Source organism: Stigmatopora argus, chromosome 17, assembly GCF_051989625.1.
Source record: "Stigmatopora argus isolate UIUO_Sarg chromosome 17, RoL_Sarg_1.0, whole genome shotgun sequence".
Taxonomy (NCBI): domain Eukaryota; kingdom Metazoa; phylum Chordata; class Actinopteri; order Syngnathiformes; family Syngnathidae; genus Stigmatopora; species Stigmatopora argus.
This window is the reverse complement of record NC_135403.1, coordinates 8,428,952-8,450,024: the sequence shown is the minus strand read 5'-3', so window position 1 is coordinate 8,450,024 and position 21,073 is coordinate 8,428,952. Positions and strand designations below refer to the sequence as shown.

Sequence of the window (21,073 nt, the reverse complement as noted above, 5' to 3'; positions counted from 1 at the left end):
GCCTTAGTTCAATCCTCTGTTTTTTTTCCTCTCACCCACCAAAGATTTGTTTTTTTTTTGGTGCATATACTTAATGAGAGTCCCCCTATTGTTATCTTGAGGCTTCATGAGGGGACAGACACCATGAGGTCTGCTATACTGGTTTAGCAAGGTGACACAAAGAAGGACAGACAAGCTGGCAGACTGAAACAGACAGGTAAACACACAAGCAAACAGGGTCACGCAAAAGCCCCAGAGAGCAATGACACAAGCCACTGCCTCCAACCCACAACACACAAACTGAACAGGCAGGCAGCTTTCGAATGACTGAAGCGCGCAGCGACCTGCTTGCCTGAATCAAGCGCACGGCTTCTAATGACAGGAGACACGGCTGGCATCCCTTGGGAACACTATGAGGTAAGTGCGCAGCACATGACGAAAACCGCTTCTTTCCCCAATTGGCGCCGGATCAGTAAATAACAAGAATGACAACACCAAGCCAAATAAGCCATGACAGCGTGTGGGGTACTCGCACCAGCTCCTAATTGATCATTCTCCACTAGTGGCTTGCACCCGGTTCATACGTGCCGCTCTCACTTTTGCTCCGTGGCTATTCTTGGCGCAGGCAGGTGCGCGTCACGGCTGGGTTTCTCTATTTGAGCTGTGCCACTAGCTGCAGACACTTATAGAATGTATTCTCAAGTTTGCTTCCATGAACCGAGATAGTTCTTTATTCTCAATCAGAAAACTAAACTTGCAGAATTCATAAAGTAGGTCTGACATCAACCCATGGTGGGGTGGCCCATTGTGAGAATTCATTAGCAGCCTTGGCACACTCCAGCACTGCTATTTGAGACTTTCTGTACATGGGTGTGATATGTAGTTCGATGTGGAGCAGGGCAGGCAGGCCAACGTCACAGCTGGACGTCATGTCATACTTGCACTATCAGCCTTGGACAGACACCCTGAACACTCTCAATATTAAAGCATTCTTATCCCAACCCAACCGGCTTGCTGACCAGGACATTTTGGCATCCTCCTCCTTTTACAGTACCCTAATCTGGGAATTTCACAATGTGTCTGGTCTTCCAAACCAGGGCGCAAATCCTCCCCCTCCCTGTCCTTACGGGTTGACTGTATTAGTCCAGTTAGCACATGTGCCCACCCACAAAGCCGACAAGCAGAACTTCACACTCTCACACCCTGTACCCATTCAGCAACCGCAACCACACGCAACACTGAGTCACACAAGGATGCTAATAAGAGCTGCGGATTCCTCCTCTGCTTTCTCTATTTTTTACTTTCCTTCTCTCAGAGACCATATGCAAGTAACCTTCAAACTAATAAACCCCGCCGTACGTAAGGTCTTTAACTTGCATATTGCCATGATACCATGACATTGACAACGTTGCGGGGGAGTGTTTGCACAGCAGAGGTGGGATAAAATCCACAGAGAAATCTATTTCCTCCAGAAGCCAAACAGAAACACAGGAATAACCGGACACATCCTGACATGCGATTAGTCTACAACTGCACTTTGGGGGGATTGCAATTAGCGTCTTCCATTTTTTTGTCATCACACCGTCGAGTGTGAGCTCCTCATGTCTCAGCTCAGGCTATCGCAAGGGCAGATACAAGAGATAGTCAAGGCCAGTGTCAGAACCTCTCAGCTGTATGCGGTAATTACTAGTGTCCTTGATATTTGATGTGAAATGGGGATGGTAACCTTTAGTGTTTGCCTGTTAGTCCACCCCCCCTCACACTGCCCCTGCCCTCGATTGCCCTACCTCCCTCCCCCTATTACTCCCTGGTCTCCTAGAGAATGGATGGAAAACAAGAGCCTCACTTTGGAGAGAAGTGCGAAGTGTGTTTGCGTGCCAGCTGGTGCCTCGGGACATGGTCAAACATCCACTGGTCCAATGGTGCGGTGTCATTACTTTGATGCAGAATTGAGCACAAGCTAGGAAATGCTGTCAAGGGAGGACAGGTGAAAGGGTAAAGGGCCCAAGGTGAACACTTTAGTCCTATTTACAGTATACTCTCCGTTTTATGATGACGTTTGCTGGATTTTAAGCAGTGCACAGGCGGGTTTGCTGATTGATTGTTTACTGTAGGATCCATCCATCAATACTTATGCCGCTCATTCTGTTTAGGCTTGCAAAGGAGCTTGAGACTATGACAACTACCAGGGGGAAAGGCCAAATGCACTTTGGATTGGTCAGCAGTGAACCAATCGAAAAACCCGCATCACTGCACAGAAGAGGGCAAATTTGAATTTCACGCAGATAACCAGTTGTTAATGTCATTCATGAGCGGTCAGTATTGCGGTTAAATGTCAAATCCATTTTGTGTAGGGGGACTGGCAGTGACTGCTGGTCCCCCTGCTCAAAACGGATTGGATATCAATTTCCCTAAATGGAAGTGTTAATGTTGTAGAAAGGCTGAACTATTTTGAATGGGTAGAAAGAAAACATAACTAGACATATTCAGCAAATGAAACTTGTCAAGACTCAAGTTTAGTAACAGACATTTAAATACTGGACTTGTGATGACTTGCTCTTCTAACAACTTCTCCTGGAGAGTTCGAAGATTCCAATAAGGCCTGTGGCTACTAATTAGACTAACTATGCCATCAGTCTCTGATGAGCTATTTTAATTGGCAGAGCAACAATTGAAGTAAACCTCGCAGCCATTAGTGGAAACTCAACATAGGCTGAGGAGACGCCAGTCTTTATGAATGTGTATTGATTGTTGCATGTTTAAATTCTCTGCTGGACTGTAAATGGTGAAATTCCGATCCTCTCTTTGGTTTATTTAACGACATCCACGCTACAGTATAGGTATTATAGTAGTAGAACTTTATAGGGCTCTTGCCAACACATTCTTAGCAAATGTGTTCTGTTGCAACATGCCAGGTGTTTTGACAGTCAGCCTGCGTTAAACATCTCCCTGGGAACCTACATGAAGTATCTTTGGAGACCCACCCCAGCAGCTGAATAGCTATGGCTTATATATAACACTGCCTCACATTCATCAGGCTATACATATCAATGTTTACTTTAGTCTCTTACTACTTTTCTGGGAGTTTCTTTTGCATGGAAATCTGCAATGGAACATAGGTGGTCACCTGCATATTTGAAATGTCTGGCAGACTGTATCATCACTGATCCCGGCAAACACACATACTGATTCCCGTGCACTTGCTCAACAAAAGCAACCAACCAAACCAAATTTGACAGTAAAAAAATATTGAAAGGGGTACATTACTTGAGTTTCAGTTTGGACTTGTCAGAGGTAAAAGAAAAAAAAACACAAACACAATCTGAGGGTTCTGTTTGAACATGTTTGAAAATAAGTAGCTACTTTTACAAAGATGGGGAGTCTTGAGTATCTTGCTGTTTATTAATGTTTGGCTCATTCCACTGAGAGGAAATATAGATGTTGCATCAATAAAAATATCACAACTGCTCTGTAATAGGCTATAATATTGCAATTACAACTGGTTAGGGAATTTGGCAGTAAAACAGTAATGGCTTTCCATTACAGCCACAGCAATAAAGACGTTTGGAGTCACATTATCTACACTTATTGATATTTTTTGTCATTACTTTTCCCAGCTAATTTCAAGTCAGCCATTCTATACGAGTCTTATTGATTCGCTAAAAAAAACCCAACCAAGGAGCGGGTGGAAAGATATGAAGGTGAAAGCAGAAGCGAATGTTGCAGTACGACTGAGGTCAGCACCATTGTCTGGTTGTGATCGCCATCTTCATCCATTGTCCATCCATGGATGCCAGGTCTGAATAGGGCTTTTCTTTTTCCTTGATACACTTTTGACCCATATCTATCTTCTCCTTGGGTAAACATGATGACCTTGTCTTCCAATGAAATGACCAGATGAGCTCTATTAGACCGTTTTCTGTTAGTTTGAAATATTAACAAGTTTAACAAATAGGGACTGAGAAATAGTAAATTGTATCCTTGGAACATTGATTTAAGTTCAGTAGAGAGTTCTTTTGGGAACATTTAAAAGCACACCTGCAAATTCAACCAATAGACTGATATTTTTTTTTACATCACCTGGGCTAGATATGTTCAGTTTACATCAATAGACTATTACTTTTTGGACTTAAAAAAGTATAGACTGTACATAGGAAAGTTCAAGGAAAAACAATGCAAAAAAAGGAATAGCCTCTTTAAACATTTCCTTGAAATTAAAGGGTTAACATTTGAAAAGGTAAAGACACTGGTCTTCACATTCAGTGTAGTATATGTAAACAACAGATTGTGTTACAAATCATGTCAAGTTTTCCGGGGATGCGAGAACTTAACCCGGAATTCAATCTTGTTCCCTCTCTCCTTGTTAGCATCTTACCCAGTACGGGGCATGCTTTTGTCAAAAAACTGCTCAGAAGCGGCTCAGAATGATCCATGATCTCATATAACCTCGTTGTTGATGGTTGCTGCGGGCACCTCCATGCATTTTTGTCACATACGCTCATTTCTAACTTTTCATCGGAGGTCATTAGCATCAGGTTGTGTCTGTTGTACCCGTAGCCTTACGAGGGTTAGGAAACAGGTGATTGCCACCTGCCACTTCATTCAACTGCATTTTAATCTACGCCGTCTGGAGGAATCTTGTTTCGCAAATGACTTCAAGTGAAGAGAGTGGCGGCGCATACGGAAGGGAGACGAGATTTTAGCATCTGATACCTCATAACAAATCACCTGGATATGAACTATCCGCTTTATAATGGGAATCCATATTCATCTTCTCTTCCAAAAGCTCTCCTGTGTGGATGCAGATGTGTGGCTGCTTTTATATCTTTCCCTTATCAACTTTTCCATCCGTGTCCCCTAATCAAACCCCCCACACACATCTTTTAGGCCCTCTACCATCCCCAGACCCATATTGAATTTCCACAGCTACACCATTGGTTTTATGGACCATCTTTGGGATTATTAATGACACAGCACAGAGCTCTACATATGAATATGGAGATCAGCCACATTGTGCATACGCTCCCCAATAAAACAGGATTGATGTAAATCTCAAATGTCTTGTGATTGATGGCGCCACCCTACTCCTCCACCAGCTTTTCTTAATAATGTGCCTTTCGCACTGCCATTATCTGTATATTTCCGATCCAAGACCACACGTAAGCAGCTATGAATGATAACTGTCCTGCACAAAAACCTCCCCAACTACTTTAATTCGGTGAGCAATGATAAAGGAGTCAACTTCATGCTACAAGGGATCATATTGGAGGCCTAACAGGTTTAGTTCTAGTGCTCCATTACAATGTAGGAAATGTGCATTTTATTTAGGCATCTCAAAGGGCACCTTCATGCTTGTTGCTATTTCAGGGGTGTTTTGCAATACTCGTGTGATGCATGGACAAGATATGTAGGATGAATTATTACAGTCAAGCTATTGTATTTATTAAACCACCCACAGAAGTTTGGAGGTGTCATTTAAACTGCAGACTCGTCATCTGATACAAATGCTTTGGGGGGAAAAAAGAATGGATAGTCTTATTCTAACACAATTAGTAGTTTATGTTTGTTGAAGAACAAAATTCCAATTCTGAGTGGTTTATGTTGATATATATATACTGTTTTGCAAAAGATATTTAACCAGAATGAGTGTTGACTGTAAACTGGATCGCCTTATCAGGAAAGGATTTGGTGATTCCCATTAAACAATAACAACAAAAAGAGGGGACAAAAGCCTGCATTGTTTGTAACTCGCCCTGGCATGGTGCTGAGCTTTATCATTGTCAAAAAAGAAAGAAAGTTATTCAAAGAATAATGACTTGTAGCTGTTCAGATGAGTCATTTTGTACTGTCTTATTAATAACCACAAGTACAAATGGTGTATAATGAAAGAACCTCTCATAAGCAGTATACTGATGCTTAATTTTTCGTGTTTTCTGTGACGTATAGTGACGTCACGGTCAGCCAAATCCCATTTGACCAGATTGATTGTTCAGATTGAGAAGTACTTTGTCCATATCGGATATGAAACTACCTACCATATATGGTTTGTTACTGATCAAACTACAAATGAGCAATCCTATTTGATTCTGGATGGGCTAAAAAAAATCAGATTTAAGCAGCCAGTCAGAACAAGGCCTTAGAGAATGTGGTTTGAATTCAGCGAGCCAATTTTATTTAAATTAGTATTTCAGTCACATTTAATTTGCATTCTAGCAACACGCCACACTTGTAGTTATTTTGATTTACTGCATTTTAATATTTTCGTGGGTTGAAGTCAGAGTTGTTCGATACGGTGCGCTGTCTGATGCAGTGACTTTTAAAAGTAAGGCGAGGTTGTTTTCATTTATTAGAACGCATATTAGATATACTGTGTTTCTTCAACTGTTAAATTACAAGTCTACCTTTGGAAGAGACAGTTGAGATAAAGTATGAAAAAAGCTCTAATCCCCCTTATTTGTTGTTCGCTCTTTCCAATTGCTCAATGCAGCTTTGAACAAGTAACGCAATAATAGCTTCTGAAAGTTGTCTGAGCCACAAAAACTGTGACAAACCTTTTATGTACAACGGAGAGGAAAAAGGTCTTAAACGGGGAGTTGCATTCAAATTTAACTTTATGAGTTTTTAATTATGCGATATGGTCATTGCCTGGCCTCACTGACCTTTCAAGTCATTACATTACAAGCCAAGGTAGTTAAACTGTGCTCATTTTTGGAAACATCATTACAACCATTTCCTTTCCATTCCAAATTTGATTTACCAATCCTTTTCCAATTTTCAAAACATGGCTGTGTATTTATAGAATAAGGACATCACCATAGAAACTAGTGTGATTGTCTCTTGTGGAAGAGTCGCGGATACATCATGGCCTTGGAACAGATGTAATCTGTCACTGCAATGACAAATATACTAGCAACACATAATATGAGGCAGAGAGCAGCAGCAGTGGTAACTGAGTCTAAATGGAAAATATCCCATTTTTTTTGCAACTAATAGGCTCTAAATTACATGTTTACAAATGGACATAACCTCATTTTATAATAAAAAAGCTTTCATTTGCATTGACAAATGATCAAAAGGTTAAATGGGTTTTCTCTGTATCTGATGTATTAGTATCACACTTATGCAATTTCCTTTCAAGACCATTCAGGCCAAGTCCAAAGTAGGATACATAAGTGCTTGAATCTCGAATATAAATACACATAAACAAGTATAGTTGGTGGGGTAGTTATCTATCAAATTTGCTAAACTCTGATTCCCTGTGCTTGTGTTGGTCAAATTCTCTACTTCCAAAACATTTTAAACAAGGAAATGAATCATACAGACCTTTTGCACGTGAGGACGCAATTCAAATTGAAATTTACACAGGAAAATGTGTAATAGCAATTCTGTTTTACTGGAGAATTTCTTAATATCCAGATCAGCTCTGCTTCAGCTTGCCGAAAATTGTTTTCCATTTTTGTAACACACAACAACAACGCAAGCTCCTGTGGTTGCCTGATTATATCTATATAAAATAGCTGTTATTTAACTAATACTAGTCACGTAGAGTATATTAACATCATAACATCCAATCTAGGACTACCACTGAATGATCACTGCCACGCTCCCTGTTAAAATAGATTAGAATTTCAGCCTGGTCTTCTGTATATTTGCATTTTGATATTTAGTCTATATTTTACAGTATGATAATTACTTGTGGAATTTTTATGCCCCTTGAAGATTGGGATATCGTAACTCCTATCACAAAGAGTGGTCCCTCATTACATTGGCTCGAAATCTACTTTGCAGCCCTGCAGCAAACAAAATGATATGATACTGGCATGGTTAAAAGTATAAGACAATCAAATACATCTAAAACCTTCCCAGGCTTAACCCCTGATACGACATCCGTTAATGTGTCTTACAATGATTTTTATCTGCCATCATTGTTCATATTCATAGAGGTAATATCGGAGTTGAAGTGCTCTCTGGAAGGTTCCGACATGCACAGCTAATGAATATCATCTGCTCATGCTTGTCGAGCCCTGCGCAGGAATCAGCTGATAGTCATGTTTGTCCAGGGTTGTGGAACAGCTTGGGGTAAACAAGTGGAAACAGAGCACTCACACATGAGACTAGCCTTTTACTAAATGACATGAAACCACGCTTCTTTTTGATTTTCACTCCCATTTTCGTGGTTTCATCTAACACTGATGCTGCATCATCTCATCAACGATTTCGGGGGGTGTTGACTGCAGATAAATGGCAGCTCTACAGTACACCGGCAAATCCTATCACTCGGGGTGAAAGTCAACTGTGTTTTTATTTGGAGGCAGCAATTTCATCTTGCAGTCTTCACATCCGTCTCAGAAATCCAATAAAGATGACTGACTACGTTTTATCACTGCAGAATTTATCTTTAGAAAGATTTGCATGGCAACCCTGATAACATGGTAAGAAAAAATATATATCTATAAGTATATATATATATATATATATATAATTTCGCTTTGACGTACATACTCAGAGGAGCTATTAAAACATCTAATGGTGCATTTACTGCTATATACCACAATTAGACATCTGATTTGTAGTTCCACTGGTACTGCTTCATATAATTTGCCGATTTATCACATAGTTGGAATTTAAGAGCACATTTCCAAAACTTCTCTTCGCAGATTTTATTATCTGATCCAACCAACGCACTGACAGTGGCTCTTTGCCCCCTTGACTCAGTAAGAGCCTGTTTCACCTTTGACCTTTGTCATTATCCACCAACACCATTGTGGGTAGACAATCAAGGGATCAAGGCCAGGCAGGAGAAATCCTGTCCCTAGACATAAAAAAGGATGCGCAGGGCGAACTCTCCCCCACTCATTGCCAGGAATTCAATTTCACTCAGCTAACATCTGCCACAGATAAGTGAAACATAAACAATGTCACTCACAGAGAGCAAGCCAGTGAGAGAGAGGAGAGAAAGCTCCATTTCTTTTCCCTTAGAGAGCTCTATCGGGACTGAAAAATTCTTAAATGCACGGTAACATGCGTTGAATTAATAACTTTTAACAAATTGCTGAAAGTCCTTGCAAAGGAATGAGGAAAGCATTTCCCAGACAAAGAAGACCATTGTCACAAGATAGAAAATAGGCATACAATAGAATTCAATTCACCCAACTGTACCATTGATAACAATGTTTTCGGGGCTAATTGTTAGACTTAGATTCCGGTTTTGGTGCCCTTATTGCTTCAGAATGTGTAGCAACGAGTATATATATTTATATAGTGGTTGAACACTCTAAATTATTAACAACTAGTTCCTGATTCTGACTGGTACTGCCATGTCCTCGAGACGTTCACTTTTATACGGCTTGAAACTAGCATAATGGTTGAGATGCCACAGGCAACAAGCCTGTCTCAAGTCTTAGTCCAGTAGGAACACTATTACAAACTCTTGTTTAGATTAAGCCAGTGAGAAACTGCGGTGCTAACCTGTGCAGATATACAAAATAATTCTTGCTATAAACATACCTTTAAAGGCTGAGGAGGCAAACACACTGTATATCTACAGTAGCAATTCAACATACGTCTTGCTCATTACTTTGCGCAATGTAAGACTTTTTTAAAATGAGAATGCATTTCCGTTCATCCAGAATTATACATTTATATTATTATACATTAGTGGTTAGGCCACTTTATGTTCACCCTAAAAGGTATTTGATGGTATATCTGTGTGGTATTTCCTACCAAACTCATTAAAATATCCCCTTCTGGATTTTGCTTTGTGCGAAATGTATTGATGCATTTCAGTTAGAACTAATGGGTCTAGCCCTGCTCTTAATTAATTTATTGATTGAGAGTCTCCAAAGTCTTACATATTTACCTACACCCTTAACGAACCTAGTATATGTAGTGGTCAGTATAATTTGCAGGTAAACTACTTTAATTCTTGTTAGGTCACTGCTTTACCTTCGATCATCAGCCGGTAATATTCGTCATGTGAAAAAAACAAAACTAAGCAAAAAATAAAAACACACTTCCCCAAATTAGGCTTTTCTTTTTAGCAGAGTTTTAGAATTTTTGCAAGTAATCCCATCTGTGATCAATCAAGGATAGCCTGACTACTTCAACTCAATAAGATCATGCACGTAGTCTACCTATGTGCAGCTTCAGCCATGCCCTGCCTTTAGATTTATTGCTTTATTAAAGTACATAAGGAAGATCTAATGCAATAACCTTATGCTGATGGAATAAATACCATTTTCTCTTTACTGCCTTAAAGGAAAATGCATCACTAACTATACGCTTGAGAGAAAAGAACAAAGCTTAAATGGCAAAGAGTCAGTATTCATGAATATTTGGGTTATTTGGTGAGCAGACCTCACTACATTAGCATACCAGGAGGTAAATGACAAATAAATGCAGCGCTCATCATCGTTTCTATTTCTGCTTGACAATGTGGCTCTGCATGAATGAATATTGATGCACAGCAGCCCCACTACAACATATTTTAGCACGGCTCCTTTTTGGGGATAAAAGTGTTGGGGGAGAACGGTGTCGATAGGGATAAAGTTTAAAAAAAGAAAAGGAGCAGCAGACTGATAAGTAGCTCACATTGTTAGCACTGGAAGCGCTTCCTGCTGCTAGTCAATAAACAGGATGCTCGCTTGCTGTGTCATCCCAGACGTTTGAAGACAGCTGCCATATGGCAAAGAGAAACAGCTTGGTGTCTAGATTTTGAAAACTACAACTATTTCTGGGATTCATATTCATCTTCTCTTTTTGAAAGGGTGGGGATGAGGATGGATGAAAGCAGACACTCTCTACCTCTTCCATAATCCTCTCCTGTCCCTACTGCAATTCCCTCTACTTGCAGGTACCTTTACATCTGTTTTTCGTTACAACCGAAAGTGGATAAGACTTCAGCACAGATGTTTAAAAAAAGCCTGGATGAAGTTTGAGTAATAATGTAAGTATAAATGAAAACCATTTCCATACACACACATTTTGGAGTCTTCATTTCACCTAATAAACATATTTTCGGTTGTAGGACTGAGCCAGAAATAAAGTGGAGAACATGCCGACACTACAGATGGACCTAATAGTCAAAGCAGGCTCCTCTTAACTTTAAAATACTATAAAGTGTGCGTTAAAACCTGCCAAAAAAACCTCGTGTGTACGATGCAGACGATGTTATGCAAAATTGGTTCAAATAGCCAGAGCATGAAAGGCAGTCAATTGTTTTCCCTTTTGAAAAAAAACAAAAACAAATGATAATTTTAAACAATATTCTATTTATAAATTCATAAATATGCCTCCTCAATCCCAGTTCATTAATAAAATCCAGACTTTATGAATATGGAAATAGTGAGTACCTCTAAAGACGTCTTTGGTACTCTGGAGGTTCCAAGTTGCGTTTACGTCATTTCCATATACAGAGTTGCTTTTTGCTTGTATTTTCACAAATAAAAATAATCGTTTAAACTTTTCTTCACACACCTTCCCACTTTTGAATTGGCAATAATGAATGAATGTTCAAAGCACACTAGAGAACGAAGCAACTACTTCTTGAAAACTGCAGAAGTGCCTTTAACGAAGGCACCAGACTCCCCATCAAGTTTACCTCAGGTGTGTGCCACTCTCGACCATTCCCATGTGGTCTGCTTCTTTAGATTAAAACAACAACAACAACAAACTAGAAAGCAGAGTGATTTTTCTATTGACAATTAATGTGTATAAGAAATAAACAAAGCAACCGAGTGTAGAAATAAACATTGTCTGATTCACTTTTTTTCCAGCAAACCCCACTCAAAAGAGCAGAAGGAAGTTTTTCACTAGAGTACGTGACCTCAAAACAGTCATCCTTGAACTATGTTCTTGTGTTTGCGCGCGTTATGTCATTAATGAATCCCTCGCCGTTCCTGAAGTTCCCTTGACTCGCTCTACTCAACCCCAACCTGAACTGATCGCGCCCAACACAGCCGGTGGGTAACCCCACTAGCTGAACCTCCCCCTGGGAAGCAACTCACATCCTTCCTCTTCAGTTCGTGATCTTTACTATTCTCCCTGTATCTTTTGCAGTCCTCCACTTCCGTCCAGAGTGAGAGGATCACCATCTGCTTGTCCAAATCCCTCACCAATGAACCCATTCCCCCACATCCCTTCTGTCTCATCTCCCAGCCTCCTTCCGCTTACACATCAGCAGGAAGCATCACCTGCTGCTTTACCTCACTTCCTGCTGTCAGAATTGCTGTTGTTGTTTTTTTCACGAGGGATTTTGTATATATGTATTGCAAAAAGTAATACAAGAAAACATTTTGAACATGGAGTCGTTTCCCACAGTTGAAGCCATATTTTACATGTGGACACTTAATTCTCTTGCAGACAACCTTGGCCATCCCTTTCTCCCTGACCCAGACCACCCTGCAACCAAGACCCTGGGATAAATCAAACCACCTTTGTGGGTATCTGATCAGATTATACAAAATGTCCTTTTGTAGAGGGGTCTGTCATCTTTACAACAGCATAAAACCGACATTGTGCCAGCTTGACCTTATACTTGGGCCCAAAAGAAAAACCATAAAAGATGTTCGACTACATTAACTTCCATTGCTGCATTCTTCTGTCACAAGCCATTTCCCTCCGATTCTTGCCATTACACAGCTTAGGAAATATTCTTATTTTTTTTCTTTTTTGCAGCAGCAGCTCTATTGAGTTAAGTACCTCAAAACAGGATGTTTCGCCGTTCAATTACCGCTCACGAGAAATGATGGAGAAACAAACAGATACTGAAGTCACAAGGAGAAGTCATTTCAGTTTCTATCTGGGTGGATGTCCATTTTTTTGCCTACTCTGGTTAATTTTTGTTCAATCTACTTTCTGTACTGTTACAGGGCCTAGATCTGACCCATTGTGGGCACTCCAGTGTTCAGTCATCTTTAATGCTATTTTAAAGAAGCAATCCATTCGAAAAGTTAATATGGGAAACATTTAATTTACATTTTCTGTCAAATTACAGTTCCTGCGGAAACAGAATTTTCTTGCAACTATGGACCCAGTTTCTCTGATATTCGTATTTACATTGAAGTAGTCATAAAAGCTGGCCATCACCAATGGACTATATGACTTTGAAATCGATTTCCTTCTTCTGATTTACATGGCAGTGTGAAGCTGCTAATAGTACATCGCTGAGCTTGAGGCGAAACAAATTGATCCTATATAATGTTTTCACTGGGCCTGGATGGAGAGTATTGATATAGTGAATATGGATTTGCTCTGTTATACTTTGCAAAGATTTGGACATTGTTGAAATTGAACACGTATTGGCTCACAGACGACAGCGTGCATGAAAAACATTATTGCTCGCTGTGCTATGTTCAAGGCGGCGCCTTTTAGGTACGACAAGCGATTAGTGATGCAAATGCAATCATAACTAAATCAGCCAATATTGGTTATTCATGATTAATGAGCTCCAAGACTGATTGATCTGTCTGGGACGGTCATGACTGACAAAATGTTTCATTATGAGAATCAATATAATTGTCTGGGTTGACAACAAATTTTCAAATGCATAAAGAGCTAATCTAACGTTTGATCTACAGTCTATGATGAGGCTTATTAGGAAACAAAGGTTCAAAGATCAAGGAAGTGCAGTGAAGCTATCGATGATATCAAAGCCTTGTTGCCAAGAAACCAAACAGTTAGGTGATAACAGGAAATGTTGTCATTGCCTCTTTCTTTGATGTGCAACATGCATACATGTTTCAAAGATGCACATTTTTGGACACAATAAAAGCTTTGTTGATGTTAAGTATTATGCACTCTATATGTGTCACAATTGTCAGATGTCAGGGACACAAAGGCAGACTCTGAATCACAGATGCGTTAAACCCACACAAAAACAAAAGGGTTTCAGTACACAGGAGATTGAAACAAGGCACAAAATTGGCAGACAAAACACTCAAGAGCAAATAACTAAAAGGCAGGTCAAAAAGGGAAAAAAAGCAATCCACAGAGCAGTAACAAGACCATCTTGGTCAGAGGCCTGGGCGTGAGTGGCTTAACTAGACTAGCTAAAGACCCAACAGTCAAGAAGCATTGGTGGCAATAAATCTAGATATGTGTCACATAAGAGAAAAATTAACCTGTAGTGTGAAAGTAGCTTTTAAATACATCCTTCAATGTTTATATTGCTTAATCTTTGTGGTTACAGGGAGCTGGGGCTCAGTTCCGACGGAAGCTCGACAACATCCTGGACTGGTTACCAATTGTAGGGCACCTTGGGACATGCAGCCATTCACAGTCCCATTCATAAAGTTACTGAGTGGGAACTGAACTCAGGCTGTGCCACAAAAATCAGGCAAATGTTTGCAAAAGTCAAACATAATTCAACCTCAGTCAACTAGTCAACAAATCCATGTCTGGGGAAGTAGATTTGTATTAGCGACACTAAGAAAACCAAAAACTCCATTATCTGATTATTCTTTATTGGTACATTAACAGACTTGCACTGCCACTGCTTCCTGTGTCCATTGGAAAGCTTTCTAATATGTAGCCTCTGTACATGCGCCACATCTGCACTACTTTCATTAGAAGCTGTGTGCAGGCCACTGGAGCGGGTTGATAGTTGCCAGGTCTGAGCCAGAAGGGTTCATCTGTTAGAGATAAGACTGAACCATACCAGAGCCGCTTCAGGCACTCTTTCTGACATCGTGTAATTCTTTCTACATGGAGCTGTATGGAATGTACCATCTCATACACGTCTTCTTTTCTTTAGCAGCTTTGTATTTTCTATTTAGCTACCCACAATATCACAATATTTTTGAATTTGTACCGTTTTTAGTTTTCGGAGGTTCGGATTCAAAACTAATATTGTCTCTAAATGAATATTAAACAATGCTTCAAGCCAAAGCACTGCTGATGTAACAATGAGTATTCTTCCTGAATACCTCAGGCTCTGAAGTCCTCACATTCCCGCGTCTGTCACACTGTCTCCTGCATCAATATCTTCATTACTTATCAGTGGTACTTGTCAAAGATTTAAACGAAGACTTTCAAATAATTTGTAGCAAATCTACCATGGTGTGGATGGGGGGGTTGGTCTCGTTACAGCAGACACTTTAAACCATGCATTCCCTGTAAACATGGCTGGAATTTGGCTGCAGGGTAGATGGGTATCATTTTGACATAAGAAGTGGAATGTGTTTTTTCGTTTTGTTCGAGAGAGTATGTGTTGAAGGGAGGCCAAAGCGGGCCAGTGATGCCAAACTACCCCTTGCTGCAGCTTAGAGGCTTACTGTATGTGATGTAAATGTGCGGGGAGCTGATGAAAATATGTAGCTGTACAGGGAAACCACATAGTGCGGTCTGCTCAGCCGGTCTCATAAAGGGCAAAACATTAAGCATTTCCGGCCGACTGTTCAGGTGAAGTAGCTGATCCCATTGCCAATATGTTACAAGGTTCTACAATCACCTTAGACTAAAACAAATCTTTCAATAAAAATGCAGTGACATGGAGTTTTGTGACAAATACAACAAATAGTTCAGTACTTTTCATGGTTGAAACAACAACAAAAATCTTTAAGCTTCTTTTAGGCAAATTTATCCTGATTTAATTTATCCTTATTCTGCGTGCGTGCATGCTATTTTTTATAAATAAAAATGTTAAATATAGTTTTACTGTTATTTCAAATTCTTTTATTGTTAGCATCAAATACAATTTCAAGGTATAGCCTTGGGCTCTTTGAACAATGTAGGATTATTATATTCAGAGGTGCTTTGCAGGTCAAAAAGATTTGAAGAGAATCCTCCATGTTACATGCAAATGTTGTAATCCTTAAAATAGTCCTCAAGAAGACAAATTACTGCCTTATGAATGCAAATATCTTTATTTTAGTGCTCCTTGACCTGATTGCACCCTCTGACACATTTCTACTGATTAAAGCACTAACGTTCCTTCTAGAAATCCCTTAAAGTGTTTTCTCCTTTTAAGTACCATTTGCAGAAAATAATAGCAGTTATTTAGAAAACAAATAAAAAGGAAGCCGCCTGATGTAGTGGTTCACTTACCTGACATTGGCGTGGGCTGGCGCGAACTCAATTCCCGCTGGTGGCCGTATGATTGTGAGTGCGAACGGTCATCTGTCTCTCTGTGTGCCTTACGGCTGATTAGCGACCAATCTAGGGTGTAATCCGAAGTCAGCTGGTGTAGGCGCTAGCAACACCTACAACCTTATGAGGATGTGCGATATGGAAGATGAATGAATTAATAAAAAAGTATAAGATTAGTTTTTCACCTTAAATTGTGGTTATTCTTAAATCCAGATTATAAATGTACTGTATGTATTTTTATCAATTATCAAATAATTTGTGGGTTTGCGGTGGTAGTGAGAAATAAAAATGATCAAAATAACTAACGAACAGAAAGAAAGAAAATATTTAACACCACAGGCAACAGAATGTGTGACAATGGGTAGCATAGAAAAATAATATTAAACCAATATATCCATATAAATAATAACAAATATTACCATTGAAAGGATGTTTGTCTTGTAAAATAGATCTTATAAAGAAAATACATCAATTCTGCAAAGATTTTGTGGTCCATATTCATCTATGGAAAGCAGGTTTGCAGATTTGAGCTTATAAATGAAGTTTCCGACACATTTTCCTCCCTGTGGCACTTCCAGTAAATGTAGTGGACAGGATTACCTTACCTTTATTTGAGCCACCCAACAAAACTTGTCCTAAATCCTGCCAGAATTGGTTTGAGAACAGTGATTACTTTCAAAGCACTTCACTGCATGCTCCCAGTTTCATGCATTTTATGTTTTGATCATCTCACTTAGCAGCAGAAGAGTTTGACAGGAATAAGCAAAAACAGCTTTCCTCGATAGAAAATGAGACAGTACTCTTTGACTGACAAGTGGTCTTAGGAATGCAGTTATCTCAGTTAAAAATATTTGCACGAACATGAATCAAATCATTTTAAAAAGTTGAGAATAACAATGTGATCATTTTCTCTTCACTGTTCACTCTAAGCCTCATAATAAGGGAAATTTCAAGTTTACTGGTTCGCATTAGGCTTCTTTTACATCCCAATGGGATAAAATGACTTTCCATTAGCTCGGCTCAGGATGGCCACAGAGGATTTTCATCTCCAAAGACGTGCATTACCTAAACATTGTATAAGCATCCTGCATTATTCATTTAGCTTATTAGCGGAGGTGGACTTTGGGTTATTGCGAATTAGTGGAACAAATATTATCCCCTAACATTAGCATTGGAACGGGTAAACTTCCCAATGAATGACTTGCATGGTGGGATTTCATAGAGGTACCATGAAGACTCATTCCTAATAAAAAACAATAGTGTTTGATTAAAATTGTATGACTTCCATCGAGATGAAGCTTGTGAACTACATCTGTGTTAACATTGGAAAAAGCACAATTAACCTTACAATTATAGGTCACCGCACAGTGGGAAAAAAAGAAAAGGAAAAAGGACCACATAATATATTATCATGAGGTGTGATTACTGGGAGTTTTGTATGCATGTCTGCACATATGTTTGCCTCTTTATAGCTTCTTTAGGCATCAATTAATTTTGGATGAAAATCAATGATCCTCAAGGACCAAATTGTCTCGTTATTGCCTGAGGTTTTGTTTTCCTGAGATTGGAGACTAATGAGGCAGCGCGCCCACAGTTCAATGCCATCCTGGAAACCACCCTCCCCCAACAAGTCCGACGGTCTTAAACTCCACATGCCCCGATGCAGATGTCTTCAACACTGGATACTCTTAGCCATAGGCTGAAATTCTAGCCTTTAGTCACTTTTTCATTTATTATGAAATAGAAGTATGGAAATTATTTAAAACCTGGGTACGAGAAGGGGCGACTGGCAGAAGGCAATGCAAATTGATATCACTAATACCCCAACATTTCCAAATGGCAATGCTTGTGCTTGAAACAGCCAAGCCAAGAAGCAATAATGGATGTAATTCCATGGAAAATGTTTCAAGGATGAACAGTCGCTCTTGTATGAAAATGAATGATTTTTTTCCATAGTAAAACGACACGCTTTATCTGAAGCACTCATTTCTTTTTCAATTATCCTCATCTTTACGACATGGTGCCTTGTTCATGACTACACTTGATGGAAATCATCAGACTTCAGTCAGCAGGCTCAGCGCACTCCCACCCGTCATTGACGTGACGTACACAGCTCAACTTTAGTTGACCCTCTTACATCACTTGGCTTGCTTTTCATCTTACTGCATCGGTCATAATTACATTATCCAAGGGTGAGCATGTGTGTGCCTGAACAGAAGCTGTTGAGTCTGTTTTGATCCCAAGAATTTAAGCTACCATTGTAAATACATCCATTTCATGTTTATTTTGGTTTAGGCTTACTTTACATCCAGAAAGAACTTTGACTCATGCCATTAAATGTGTGATAAAAATATGTCAGCGTATAATATATTTAGGTGAGAAATTCGACATCTTCTTTTGGGACATAATGCTTCTCTGGAAATGTGTCTGCCTACACTTTAAGATACCCATTGGAAATTAAAGTAAAATTAAAGTCAATATTAGTAAACCCAACCGCAGCTTTTAATATATAGATATTTGCCAATAAAGTTGCATGCTGCTTCAGCATTGCTGATAAAGCATGCTGATCCCAGTTACAGTTCTGACAGTCAATAACAGCTCAGGGACTTGTTAAGCAAATGTTCAATATACAGGGGTTTATAGGATACATCAAACTCGACTTCATCATGTATTCATTAGTTATCAATTTAAGACTTTTGGAAGCGGTAGAAAATCTCATACAGTAATCATCTCAAAGGTTCGTATCAGACATGTAGATTGCTTTTTCTTAGCCTTTGTGTGATGCACAGAAAGAAATCACATTTAGAATGAATAGTAAGAAACTATTAACAATATAGAAAAAAAATAACTCCATTACGGTGCATTAAAAATCTTCCAGCTAAGTGGCCTGTCTGCTACATAGTTCTGAAATAAAGAATAAAAATAATTGAGTTTAAACTAACTATCATCTAACCAGGCCCAATGTCTCATCCGCTTGTTAAAAATTCTTTCGCTTTCAGTTTTCTACTTGGTTTTAAAGTTTTACACTTGACTTTGAAAAGTCAGTTACAGCAAACTCTGTTTCACGCTTAAAAATATACGGTAGCTTGTAGAGTTGGCAGGGTCTTTTGCTACCCACATTTGACCACATGTGAAGTGGGTCAGCCATATAAAAAAGGCTCGCTCCATCGTCCTTCTTCCTGTAATTTGGAGCATTGATTGAACTCTGTCTCAACTTTCCGTTAACCTGTGCGAGGGCGCATGAGACACGAGATCACTCAGGAGGAAAGATGGATTAAAAAAAAATAGGAGGGGCGTTTGAGGGTGAAAATGATGTTTCCGTATCCCTCATTTATTCTCCGAAACAAATACATGATGTATTTCCCAAAATAGTAATGAAAGAAGTAACTATTTAGTTTGGCTGCAAAAAAATCTAATAATGGAATGTTTAAAGCTGAGGTGACCTACTGGTCACACCAAAGGGCTGAATTTGTTAATGCCGATATTTTTGTGTAGTCCTTCATACCGCAAAATCCTATAAATTAAGCTGTCCTACTCAGCCAAATTAAATTTCAGTCAGTGACAACCGACTTTACAGTGAATATAGACGTCAGAGAACTCAAGAGTTCTGCACTTTAGCAAGTGGTAGATAAAGAAAGACACTGTGAAGAAAATAAAATAAATAGCCAGAGTATTTTCAGTTTTTAGTCAACACAAGGACTGTCTCTTGCAAGAGCAAAGGGGAAGTGCCAATGTGAGATGAAGAGAAAATCTTGAAGAAACAAACCCACTCTGTCTCTTAAGTGAGATGACAGAAAATTCTGGCAGGAGCATCTAGAGCTCACTTCTTTTACTAGGCAAAGAAAAAAAAAAGTGTGGGTGGTAAAAAGGAACAGGGAAAAAAAGTTGACCTTTAAAACTGCTCAAATGTTTTACATTAAATGTAATAGTTGTTGAGATGGAGATAAAGTGTCAACTCTGAACTGTACTTCTTTGTTGGGTGATTTTATTGTTTTTATTTCACACATGTTCACGTGAATATAAAATGTTAGGATTTTTCTCCAATCCAAAATAGCTGTGGAACTTCATGACTGCTATGAACTCTAATCCTACAAAATTGTCTTCCACAATCTAGTTGAGATACTTCCAAATATGAATTTAATATTGCTATTTGGATGCCAATAATGCCATTTTTACAATCTGACCATTTCTAGTGGGTACGTGTTGGAGTGCAGTGGTGTTTGGATGTATATTAATGATCCCACATTTCCAAACCTGCTAATGCCCACCATATTGTTTGTCCTTGCCACATTTCATCACGTCCGTCGTGTATCGAGTGCCATTCATCACTCCTCCGTCAAACACGTTTCATGCGGGGGACACATAATGTGGTCGTAAAAAGATGGATGTCGCTGTGCATAAGAAGCAGTAGATAATGGCCCTTTTTGGACTTGAGGGTATTTGTCACTTTTGTTTGTACACCAAATAGCAAAGTACATCAACAAGGACAACTGTGGTTTACACGAACCATTGGCAAGCATCCAAGCAAAGAGTAATAACCGAGATGGGAAGGGGGGAAAAAGGAGCTGCCTTACATCATCTGTTGTGTTGAAGACTGGCAGGAGAGTGATGTGCTGTAGATGCGTCACCAGGGAGTTTTAAACTGGCAACGATTGCGGCAAAGACTATTACGCCGGATACTTCAAGAGCCTCGTTTTCCACCGTATCTAGCTATCGGAACAATTACTTAATGTGAGAAACTGAAGAAGAGCACTGAATCACAAGTGATAAGCACTGACGTGTATTTTCCTGGATATTACTCACCTTCTGCAAGGAAATGGGCCATTTTGAAACATTTAATTCGTCTATTGTCAATTTTCAGTGGGAAGAGGTCAGAAACATCGTGGAAATTGTTTATTCCCCGGTGGCCATTTTCACGTTGACGTTTCCTTTCTCTGCCTGAGCCAGATGGCATTTCTCACCAGAAATGAACCCCTAAAATGAACGCAGACCCAAAAAATGTCAGAAG

General features: G+C 39.4%; 1 long non-coding RNA gene across 1 annotated transcript; it reads left to right on the top strand.

The window, feature by feature from the left end:
- The first annotated feature begins 179 nt into the window (after window positions 1–179).
- On the top strand, window positions 180–20,032 carry LOC144091630 (uncharacterized). Its single transcript, XR_013305781.1, has 5 exons — window positions 180–396; window positions 10,832–10,924; window positions 11,006–11,939; window positions 12,037–12,415; window positions 14,168–20,032. It is a non-coding gene; the product is annotated as an uncharacterized LOC144091630 (long non-coding RNA).
- The last annotated feature ends 1,041 nt before the right edge of the window (window positions 20,033–21,073 follow it).